Source organism: Dipteris shenzhenensis, chromosome 8 (assembly GCF_047967505.1).
Source record: "Dipteris shenzhenensis isolate YYH24624 ecotype China chromosome 8, Dip_SZ_1.0, whole genome shotgun sequence".
NCBI classification, from domain to species: domain Eukaryota; kingdom Viridiplantae; phylum Streptophyta; class Polypodiopsida; order Gleicheniales; family Dipteridaceae; genus Dipteris; species Dipteris shenzhenensis.
The window spans coordinates 56,016,812-56,029,473 of record NC_141603.1 but is presented as its reverse complement, the minus strand read 5'-3'; positions in this window follow the sequence as shown (position 1 = coordinate 56,029,473).

Genomic DNA, 12,662 nt, shown 5'->3' with positions numbered 1-12,662 from the left:
CTTAAAAGTCACTGTGTTTTTTTAAATTTTGGATAGTATTCATTGATAGCTCTCTCTCTCTCTCTCTCTCTCTCTCTCTCTCTCTCTCTCTCTCTCTTTTGTCTCTCTCTCTCCACAAATTATTTTTCCACCTTGCCCTACTAAAGAAATTGTATGTCTCATCAATGAGCTGCCTTGACTTTACATGCTACTCGAAAAAAAAAACCATATGTCTCTTTCCCAATGTTGACAACTATTTAGTATCCTTTTATATCATTCCATTCTCTTAAAATGGGCCATTGCACCGATTGAGGCTCCCACATCATGTTTATGGCCATCCTCTAAGAATCGTATGTGTGACTATCTTCAAAACTCATTTTCTAGCAATAATGGGTTCTTTTATCAATCAATGATGACATTCACTCGAAGGACCTAGACCTAACTTAGAATCTAACCTACCCCCTTCATAAATATTATCCAATGACTATGTCTAAGGGTTTGCACATATATTGCAATAGTCCAAATTACTATAATGAATACAGACTAGTTCAGACAATACAAATTTATTCTCGATGGTTGTAGAATCTTTGCCTAAAACTAACAATAAAGTAAATAAATTGCATGGCATAAAAGCAATGTTCCTTGCCCCAAGGCTCTCAACATACACCCAAAAATATGATGTGGTTCAAGAGAATGGGCCGTTCAGCCTAAAAATATTCACAAAAATGTCCCTACACAAGGAATTTTGTATTTATTTGCTCAAAAAATTTTAAGCTTTTAGGATTAATGAAGCGAAGACCCATATGTAGTTGAACATGCATTAGTCTATGCAATTAATAGAAGTTACTAGATTTTCTCAATCATGGTGGTCCCTAATAAAACAAGAAGCTTGGAGCAATGATCATTATCACAAGCTTAATGCCCAAACTATATTAGACCCCTTTTCAATCTCCTTCATTGATAGCACTTGAGCCATGTATCTAAGTAGTACTAATTATATTCATTCATGGATACTATAGTGGGTACAATCAAATATTCATCATTAAGGAGGAATAGTAGAAGATAGCACTCTCATGACCAAGTATGGAGCAGTAGAAGATAGCACTCTCATGCACAATTGACCTTCTAAAGATTTATGGTGGACACATCCAAAAGGTACCTAACGAAAATTTATCGTAGTCTATCTAGATGATGTCTATGTTTATACTAATAAAGATAGCCATTTGCATTGTCTCCAAAAACTTTTTAGAAAGTGTTAAGAAGTAGGAATTCGCCTTAATCTACTACTACAAAATATTGTCAACTTTGATGTTAATCTACTACTACAAAATATTGTCAACTTTGACGTTAATTTTAGATGCTTCTTAGAAAATGAAAAACATCAAAATATTTTTTGGATTTGATGGGCTGCCAAAAAAATGTTAAAATTTTTAGAGACAAAAGAATCAATCTAAACATTGAGATAAATGTCAAAATAAACATTAAAACCAAGCTAGAGCAAGTCTTTGCCAACATTGTTATATGAGCTAGAATTAATAAATATGAATTCTATAAGATACATTGTGGTTAGTGTATAATATGAGTCATTTGACATTATAGAAGATACATTGTGGTTCATGTATAATATGATTCATTTGACAATACTTGGATGTAACTCACCACTTAGTCCAAAGAATCATCAAATTATTCTCTCTCATCCTTAGTTGAGACTCATGCATCTTGTGACTTCACATGCAAACCTCCCAAGTCATAGTCATCTGAGAAATCTTTCGATGAGCTCAAAAGTGCAAGCTTTAATATCCTTTATGTGCCCGTCCTACTTTGAATGCTTCACTTCTACATCTTCAAACACATGGTATTTTTGAGGTACAACTTGAATTATGTACCATCACTTAAGGTGATTGGGTTGAAACAACTTGTATGCCAAAATTATGTTGAGTAGATGGTCATAATCTTTCCTCACAATACTATAATCCCCTCTACTTTTGATCTTGAACCATATGAATACTTTGAATTCTATTAAATTCACTTGGAGAATGTCTTGTATGATTCCAATATCATCCATTTTGATTGAAAGAAGATTTGTATCCTTGGCACTAGCTTTAATCTCTTGTGAGAAGTTTGTGATGGCTCCACAATTTGAATATATTACACTTTTTCAACATTTCTACTGGAAAATGATTACCATGTGACCACATTGAAGTCAATGAATGATACTAATGGTAGCACAAATTAGCACTTTATTAATGGTGGTGAATACTTATAAGTAATATAAAAAATAAAGATGCAAAAGGAAAGATACATATAAAATTATTATTATGCTTAGAGAGTTGGAGATCAAAGACCTGAGAAAGTTCTCTTTCTCTATGTGTTATTTCCTCCTCATTTTGATCGGCCTCCATGAGAGGTCCTTCCAACCATTCAATAGTTCATTTAGCATACATTATAGAGAACTCAACGGATAATGCCATCCTTGATTGCTTTGTGTGAAAGCCCTCCTATTATCCTCTTGTTGTCTTTTTTCTTTCTCATATCTTCCAATACATTTCTCCATTTCTCCACAATTGTACAAAAGCTCCAAGGACAGGCTCATCTTTTTGCTTTTCCTTCCCTTGTGCAATCACTCCCTTTACCTTTATATCATCTCTATCATCCCAAAGTTGAGGCATGGATGGAATTGATTGCACTAAAAACTTAGTAACATAAAACATCCACTCTTGCATGATCCATCCCTATACCATGCTATTCTTTGGTCTTTCCTTTTGCCTTACATACCTTTTCAATACCTTCATAAAATTTTCCAAAGAAAACATCCATTGACTATGCACAGTCCCTATGTAAGCAACTTTATCTATTAGGTGCATGATTAAATGCAATTATATCCATAATACTCATGAACTTTTTCTCAATTAATCATATTGCTTCAATGGCTTGGATCCTCATAGTCTCAATGGAAAAAAAAACATCTCTTTTGAGGATATCTGCCTATAAAAGCACTCACTTCATGATGGCATTTTGACATCTTCAATTAAATAGCCTCTTCAAGCATTGGGAGTATAGATAGTTGTACATGAGGGGTACATGAGTACGACAGTCAATATCAACAATTATGAGCCCAATATAAATCCAAATGAAAGCAGAAGCCTGAAATATAATAACTTGTGATGATTATGATTTTCTCCACTACAATAAAGGCACCCTTTAAAGAATTCTTATATCTTGTTGGAGTTTTCATACTAGTGATAACACTGTTATCATATTTTTCCTCTAATGTGGTAAGCACCCATGGTGCCTTTAGTAATGTAACCTTGCCATTTGTCCTCTTCATTCCCATGTTCTTCAAGTTTGCATGGGTTTCGACATGTCTCTATCACCAATCATATGCCTCCATAGACCTTTAACCATAATCTTGAATATATGTGACTTTCAAATATTTCCAATAAGGAGGAGTATAAAATACAAAGAGTTTGCTCATGCTAGGTGGAGGTGCTAGGATGCCAACATCCACCCAAGGTCTCAACCAATCTACATATTTCATGACTTGAGGAATATCAAACTCTTTGGGGGATTGCCAAATCTTGGATGCACATAGTATGGGTGATCTATGGGAAGAAATATCTTATGGTTTTCACACACAACCTTTCCTAGCATTTGGGAGAGTAGACTATCACCACACTGGGCAAGCATAATATGTATACTATCTCTCTTGTGGTGACTATGTAAACTATCTACACATGAAAGGCAAGCACAATACCTTAAGACAAGGAATCCTAAAAATGACAAACTTGTGCCAAGACAATCATGTATAATTCACATTAAATATCTTCTTGAAAGATCCAACATAAAGCCTAAACCTTTAGGTTGGGCCATGGAGTTCAACCTAATTAGGAGTAGGAGCAAAGGGAGGAGTTGGAGAGGGGAAGAGTAGGAGTTGATCTGAAAAGAAATACATCGCAGTTCACTTGCACATTCTCTATGTCTTCACATATTAAGTGTTTAACAACTAAGTACAAATTAGGTTAAATCATTCAATAGGAGAAAATAATTGTTGGTCAACATAAAATATTAAGTGAGAGGTTTCAACTTTGGAACGGTATTGTGAATACTCAGTACAAGATGGATTCTTATTCAAAAGGAACTAGATATATGGTTCAACATGGGATTATATCATTTAGGAAAATCACCTGGGTGGAATGAATGGTAGGTCACTTTGGAAGAGACAAGGGCTTATTCAAACAAATACGTTTTGCAAAAAGTGACTTCTCAAATTAGAAAATTCGTCAAGACATCTGTACAATGCCAAGGATGTGAAGATAGTGGGAGAGAGAGGGAAGGAGTTTCACTTGCAGCTTTCTCACATACACAATGGGGGAATACACACAAAGGTGGAGGTTGAAAACAGTTTTCCTCTTCTTAGTTGTGAAAGCCAAAAGAACTCTAGTACGAAGAAATAGAAGAACCCTATATGTGGGTCTCAAACCAAACTCAACTAACTAAGGTGGCATACTAACTGAGCCACGAACTAGTGTAGATAAGAATACCTGTCATCCAGCTATTATTCGTGGGCGGTGTACCAACTGCATCTGTAGCTAACAAGTCGGTGACATGAATGCACAACGGTCACCCTGGCATATCGCGAGTGGAGCTCGATATCTCAACACTCCCCCTCGAGCTCAATCCCAATTCCTGCACACCAAGCAGGTCTCTGAACTTGCGCAGCTTCTCTGTGCCCAATGCCTTTGTGAATATGTCAGCTACCTGATCCTCTGTGCTGACATAAACTAGATCAATAAGACCTAGTAAAACCTTCTCCCGCACATAGTGATAATGCACCTCAATGTGCTTTGTTCTAGCATGATAGACTGTGTTATTTGCCAAGTGTATACTGCTCATGTTGTCACAATAAATGACAACTGGCCCATCTGTAGACTGATGCATATCATAGAGTAGCTTATGCAACCAAGCTACCTCACATGCAACCATTGTTGCACCCCTGTACTCAGCCTCTGTGCTCGACAAGGTAACTGTAGGCTGTTTCTTGCTGCTCCAAGTGACTGCAGCACTCCCAAAAGAGAACACATATCCACTGGTAGATCGTCTATCAGAAATACTACCAGCCCAATCAGCATCAGTGTATCCATGCAACTATATCTGAACCCCAGCCTCATAAAATAGTCCATACTGCAATGTGGACTTCACATACCTGAGTATGCGTCTAGCCGCATCCAAATGCGGTTTCCTTGGAGCCTGCATAAACTGACTTACCAACCCAACAGCATAGCTCAAATCTGGCCTGGTAATAGTCATGTAAATCAGACTTCCTACTATGCGTCTGTACATAGTAGGGTCTTCCAGAAGCTCACCTGCATCTGCGCTCAGCTTCACATTCTGCTCCAAAGGAACTGAAATAGGCTTACAGCCTGTCATCCCATATTTGGACAGCATGTCCACTCCATACTGCCTCTGCAAGAGCTGTATCCCACTTGGTGATCTAATTACCTCAATGCCCAAGAAATAACGCAGCTCTCCCAAATCCTTCATCTCAAACTTCAGCCTCAATAGCATTTTCACATGAAGGATATCTTCATCACTATCACCTGTGATGATCAAATCATCAACATAAATGACAAGCAGCATAATCCATTTCTCTGTTTTTCTCACATAAAGTGAGAAATCTGCCTTGGAAATCTGAAAGCCAATAGTGACAAGATACTGTCCTATCTTGTCAGACCATGCTCTAGGTGCTTGCTTCAAGCCATACAAGGCTTTCTTCAACCTACAAACAAACTCAGGATGAATAGCATGAACATAACCTGCTGGCTGCTCCATAAAGACCTCTTCTTGCAAATCACCATGCAAGAAGGCATTCTTTACATCCATCTGATGTAAAGACCATCCCTTTGATGCAGCCATAGCAATGGCTGCTCTTATGGTTGCCATCCTTGCAACCGGGCTGAAAGTTTCTTCATAATCAATGCCATATGTCTGTGCATACCCCTTGACAACTAATCTTGCCTTGTATCTATTCACAGAACCATCTGCATTGTGCTTGATCTTATAAACCCACTTACAGCCAATTGCATTCTTGTCTTTAGGCAAAGGCACCAATTCCCATGTAGCATTAGCATCCAAGGCATCCATTTCTTCATCCATGGCTTTCTCCCATTTTTCATTTCCCATGGCTTGCTCAAAAGAAGTGGGTTCTGGTTCCTGTATCACTTTGACCATATAGGCATAGTGAATGGCTGTAAATCCATCATATTTCAGCCTATCCATAGGATACCTAACCCTGGTAGACCTGCGCAAAATAGGCTCACTTCCAGGTGCTCTCAAAACATCCCTGGTCTTCCTTACTCCAGGTGTAACAACAGAAGGAATACCCAACTCATCATCAATGCTCTGTTCTGAGCCACTGGATTCACCATCCACATAAGAGTGACCTGCATTCACATCAAACATGGGCTGATCTACCTTCTCTTTTCCTTTTCGTGATACCTGCATACCAATCTCTGCATTGCTTTGAGGAGATTCTCCTAATCTCAATCTGCCTGTCCATGGTGAAGTATGTGAACCACTACTAGAGGACACTCCAGGTCCACTAATATTTTGTGATTGCTGCTGTGAATTCTGTGCAGCATTACCATTTTGTGCATCTACATCAATCATTACATTTACTGGTTTATACCAGCTGCTCATCTCATAAAAAACAACATCTCTGCTCACTGTGAACTTTTGTGTAGAAGGGTTATAGCATCTATACCCTTTCTGCTGCAGAGAATAACCAATAAAGATGCACTTCTCAGCTTTTGGATCCAACTTGGACCTCAACTCATCTGGCACATGGACATAGGCAATGCAACCAAAAATTTTCAAATGAGAAATATCTGCTTTCCTACCAGTATACATCTCCTCTGGCGTCATGCCATGTATTGCTACAGTGGGAGTCCTGTTCATTATATAAACTGCTGTAGCAACTGCTTCAGCCCAATAATAATCTGGTAGATCTTTTTCATTTAGCATAGCCCGAGATACCTCTCCAATATGCCTGTTTTCCTTTTTGCAATTCCATTTTGCTGTGGGGTATGACTGCATGAATATTGCTGCTTTATACCATGCTCCTGCAAGAATCTTGCAAACTCATTTGAGAGGTACTCTCCCCCTCCATCTGACCTTAGGCATTTTATTTGTAGGCCTGTTTCTTTTTCAACCATAGCTTTGAAAGCTTTGAAGTGCCCAAACACTTCGCTTTTCTTTTTCATAAAATACACCCAAAGTTTTCTGCTGAAGTCATCAATAAATGTGACAAAATAGTGACAGCCTCCAATAGATGCAGCTTTAGTAGTCCACACATCAGAGTGGATTAATTCCAATGGCTTTTTACTCTTTTGAACATGCTTAGGAAATGGTTTCCTTGCCTATTTTCCAAATTGATAGGCTTCACACAACTTATGCATTTCTGCAACCTTGAATTTAGGCAATCCTGCAACAATATTTTGGGTCTGCATTGATTTAAGTCATTGTACATTAACATGACCAATGCGTTTGTGTCAGATATCAATATCTGCAACTACATCGGTCCCATGTGCAAACATTGCTGCACTCAATTCAGGCATGTCCGCATCCAGCGTAAACATCCTGCCTTTCTTCTTTCCTTTTGCTATCAAGCGACCATTATTTTTCATATCCTCAACAAAACATCCATGAGGATTGAATCTGACCTGCAAGCACTGCTCAACCATCTGACCAACAGAAACCAGGTTCTTGGTGATGTTCGGGACATGAAATACATCAGACAAGTATTTCTTTTTCCCATCCTGCATAGACAAAGGAATTTTGCCAATCTGCACAATAGGATGTGCAGTATCATCACCAGTCTCCACAAATCCTGGTTTTTCCATTTTCCTTGCATCCTGCATCCATTCTACATGACCTGTCATGTGGTTTGACGCACCTGAGTCAACATACCACACATCATTTCGTTTTTCTATACTTGTCACAGAATTGGTCATATGCTGCACCATAAATAGATGCTCATTTCTGTCATCACCCTATCTATTGGAAGATGCATAATTGCCTTGCTGCAATTTTCTATTCATAATGTCATTTTGCTTTTTGTAGCAGTCCTTAGCCATATGACCCATTTTACCACAATAGTAGCATTCAACATTGCTATTTGCATTTTGGCCTCCCTGCCATCCACCACGGCCTCTTTGGCTCCCCTTGCCTCTAGAGTTACCACGTCCTCCTGCATAGGACTGGTTTTCTTGAGATTGCTGCATATTCTGATTTCTACCATGGCCTGCAAATCGGCCTCCTCTACCTCTGCCAGCATTTGAGTAGAAGACAGTTTCTTTTGAAGTTCCTACTGAAGAAGATGCACCCCCATTTCTCTGCTCTTCAGAAATTAGAAGAGCAATCAACTCCTCAAAATCAGGAAATTTTTCACGGACGGCAATGGATGTCCGGAACTGTGCATAATCCTTTCCTAGACCATTCAAGGTCACAGAAACTAAATCGTCATCATCCACTGGCGACCCAATGGAAGCAAGTGCATCCGCAATTTTCTTCACCTTCATGTGGTAGTCATTGATGCTCATATTTTCTCTCTGCACATTGTGCAGCTCCTGCTTGAGTTGCATTTTCCTAGCCTGCGTATTTGTGCTGTACATTTTAGCCAAAGTATCCCATGCCACCTTTGGCGTACTTGCATCCTGAATATGCACAATCATTGAATCTAAAATACTGATAGATAGCTAGTACATAACTTTCCTGGCTCTCTCATGCCATCCTTTGAATGCCTGCATTTCCTGTTGATTGGGAACATTAGGAAGAACAGGTTCTTCTTCATTTCCTGTAATGAACTCCCATTAGCCTTTTCCCATCAAGAAATTCGTCATTTTAAACTTCCATGCCTGGAAGTTGTTCTTGTCAAGCTTTTCAGTGACAATCTGTGAAAGAGAATCAGATGCCATTACAGAACACTGCAAAATATTCTGTCACTGTAAAAAACACAGCTTTTGCCTCACACGGGCAGATCTGCAAAGCTGACAAAAGTGGTATTTCACCACACAGTCACTTCCTAGTGACAATTTTGCATCAACAGGCAGCAAGCATGAATCTGCAACTCCCAATATCTCTGCACACAGGCATACGATGCAATTTCTACGGTAACTTTTCACCGACTAGCTGAGCAATGGTCGCACAGCAAAAACAGGGCCTTTTTCTAAGTGCCTGCGGAGAACTTCCGCCTCCAAAACGGGCCCCGAAATGACCTCGAATCAGAAAAATAAAGTCATCGAGGGCTTCGCCTGATCCCGCAGCATATAATGCCCTCTCGCCACCGTGAAGGGCGTCTCAATCTGAGACAGTGCACTCTTGCACTTCCGGCTGTGCTACCTGCAGAGATTTGCTCCCAAACTCGAAAAAGGAAAGCAACACTGGTCCTCTTACCAGGACACTACGAACTTGGTTTGCTTTCTTGAGCTCCTTACCACGAACAAGGCTCTGATACCATGTGAAGATAGTGGGAGAGAGAGGAAAGGAGTCTCACTTGCAGCTTTCTCACATACACAATGGGGGAATACACACAAAGGTGGAGGCTGAAAATAGTTTTCCTCTTCTTAGTTGTGAAAGCCAAAAGAACTCTAGTACAAAGAAATAGAAGAACCCTATATGTGGGTCTCAAACCAAACTCAACTAACTAAGGTGGCACACTAACTGAGCCACGAACTAGTGTAGATAAGGATAGCTGTCATCCAGCTATTATTCGTGGGCGGTGTACCAACCGCATCTGTAGCTAACAAGTCGGTGACATGAATGCACAACGGTCACCCTAGCATAATCCGAGTGGAGCTCGATATCTCAACAAAGGAATCAAAGGAAAGGAGTCTAATGTATGACTCTATTAGCCCCTTTCAATGTACATGATGCAAAAAAAGATATGAGCATGGATTTTATCTTGGCACTACCATGAACCATGAAAAAGAATAGTTTTATGGTGGTTGTGGAAAATTTCAACAAAATAAGACATTTCATTGTGTGAGTGAAAATTAATACTCCAAATATTTTTGCATTATGGTTCAAAGAAGTGGTTCGATGTCATGGATGCTAATGAGTATTATTTTAAATAGGATTATGTGGATAGAGTGATACTAGGGATCAAACCCATTTTGCATGTCACTTGTTGATAACAATAGATGCATATTGTAGCCATTTGTCATGTGCCATCCATCTTGCCATATTGTGAGTCTATGTTGTCTTCTAGCATCCAAATTCCACTCCCCATCTTTCCTCGTTGTGTTGAAGTAACTTCAAATCCTCTTGCCATAATGGGCACTCATCCTTTCATTACCAGTACAAATGTAACATCGAATTTGTGAAAGACTTTGATTTTTGTCCTTACCATTCTTACCTTTGTCTTTATCCTGCTCGGGTTTTGGTGGTTGTGCCCCTTTAATCTTTGACTCAAGCTCAACTTGATACACCTTTAGTATTTTCTTATTGGCATATCAATTGCTGCACTCATCATGCCCATATTTGGAACAATTTTCACAGTATTTTGCTCTACAGTCATCCTCTGTGTGTCTCTCCTCGAACATTTGTTGCACCCTTTTTCTCGCTGGATCAGCTTTTCTCTAAAGCCCATCTCTCTTAGAGCCCATCTCTTGATATTGTCCGGCTTTGTCAAGGCGTCTTCATCATGACTCACCTCAATATTTTTCACGGTCTTCTTCTTGGCAAGTGCATTTTTCTCGTGTGATAGCTTGGTTTAATAGTTCTTCATATGTCTTTATTGGATTGACTATTTCTAGAGATCTGAGGTCGATTTGAGGACAGTCTATAACTTGCCATGCTTGCAATAAGTTATTGTTTGGAGTGGTAGTAAGTTGGTGGATTAGAGCTCAGTTTCTAAGCACAAAGCCTTGTACTGACTCCTGTTCCTTTTCCTTCAAGTCACTGATCTTGGTGCAGACATCTTATTCATTAATTTCTTGTTTGCACCTTTTGAGAAAGCTTCGGATATTTGTTGCCAATCCTTGAAGTAACCAATTGGAAATTGGTTAAACCAATGTTGCGACATCTTGATGAGTGTACAATGGAAATAGTTCAAATATTCTTCTTTTGTCATAGCACCATTAATATGACACACTTCAGAAAACTCTGCAAGTGACTGTACCTTTTGAGAAAGCTTTGGATATTTGTTGCCAATCCTTGAAGTAACCAATGTTGCAACATCTTGGTAAGTGTACAAGGGAGATAGTTCATATATTCTTCTTTTGTCATAGCACCATTAATATGACACACTTGCACAAAACTCTACAAGTGACACACTTGAAATAACCAATTGGAAATTGGCTAAACCAATGTTGTGACATCTTGGTGAGTTTACAAGGGAAATAGTTCATATATTCTTCTTTTGTCATCGCACCATTGATATGACACACTTGTAGAAAACTCTTCCTTAATCCCCTTCAAATATTGAAACTTGACCTTAGTTGGGGTTGCTGGTTTTACCTTGATAATTTCCAATTCGGGGCCCTTAAGCAATTCACTAGCACTATAGTTGTCCTTGTGATGACATCATTCATCTAAGTGGACATGCTCATGGTGTTGTCTTCCTACTACAGATGGTGACTTTGACACTTGCCATCTAGCCACCAGGATCTTTGGCAGTGTTGGACTTGGTTGATCATGATGCAAATGGCCACACCTAGGTACTAGCACAAGAATTAAGTCTGCTTTCTAGATGGAGCTTTCTCTATCTTGATGGAATCTTATGTCATGAGCTCCTACACTTCTAGCTAGACCTTGACTCTCGGTTGAAAGCTCACAAACTTGATTATGTTTAGTCTCTTGCTATTTTGCTTCTGACACGTACAATTCTTCACTATTGTTCCGAACTTGAGGTGCGAACTTGAGGTGTGCCCTAACTCTAAGCCAGATTCATACATCAACTTGGAGAACCGTGCTCATTAGCTCAATTTGTCTTGACCTATTGGACTCCTTAGAATGGAGAATTTCTTTAGTTGACTACTGAAAATCCTCCTCCTAGAACTTGAAAATTGCTTCCCTATTGAAGGGTTCAATTCGTCATGGGCATAAATTCAGAACCAATTCATTTTTAGTATTGGTACGATATTCAAAAACCACTTCTTTCTGCACATAGCTAGGTCACCATCTACCTCAAACTCATCTTCATAGGTGGCTCTTTGAAACCTCTTCAATGTCCCACTGTTCGTGCCCTAGCTCAGAATTCATGGTAGCTTCCTGGTCTTCCATATTTTGCTAACCTCTTTGGCCTTTGCACAAATATTCTTCTCGTATTTCCAATCATGTCTGCAAGGTGTTCGAACTTGAAAATTGCTTCCCTATTGAAGGGTTCAATTCGTCATGGGAATAAATTCAGAATCGGTTCATTTTTAGTATCGGTATGGTACTCAAAAACCACTTCTCTCTACACATAGCTAGGTCATCATCTACCTCAAACTCATCTTCACACGTGGCTCTTTGAAACCTTCTCATTGTCCCATTGTTTGTCCCTTAGCTCAGAATTCATGGTAGCTTCCTGGTCTTCCATATTTTGCCAACCTCTTTGGCCTTTGCACAAATGTTCTTCTCATATTTCCATGTACTTTTTTCTCCTCACAGAGTGTGTATCATACATTCTTTGCATAGATATGAAC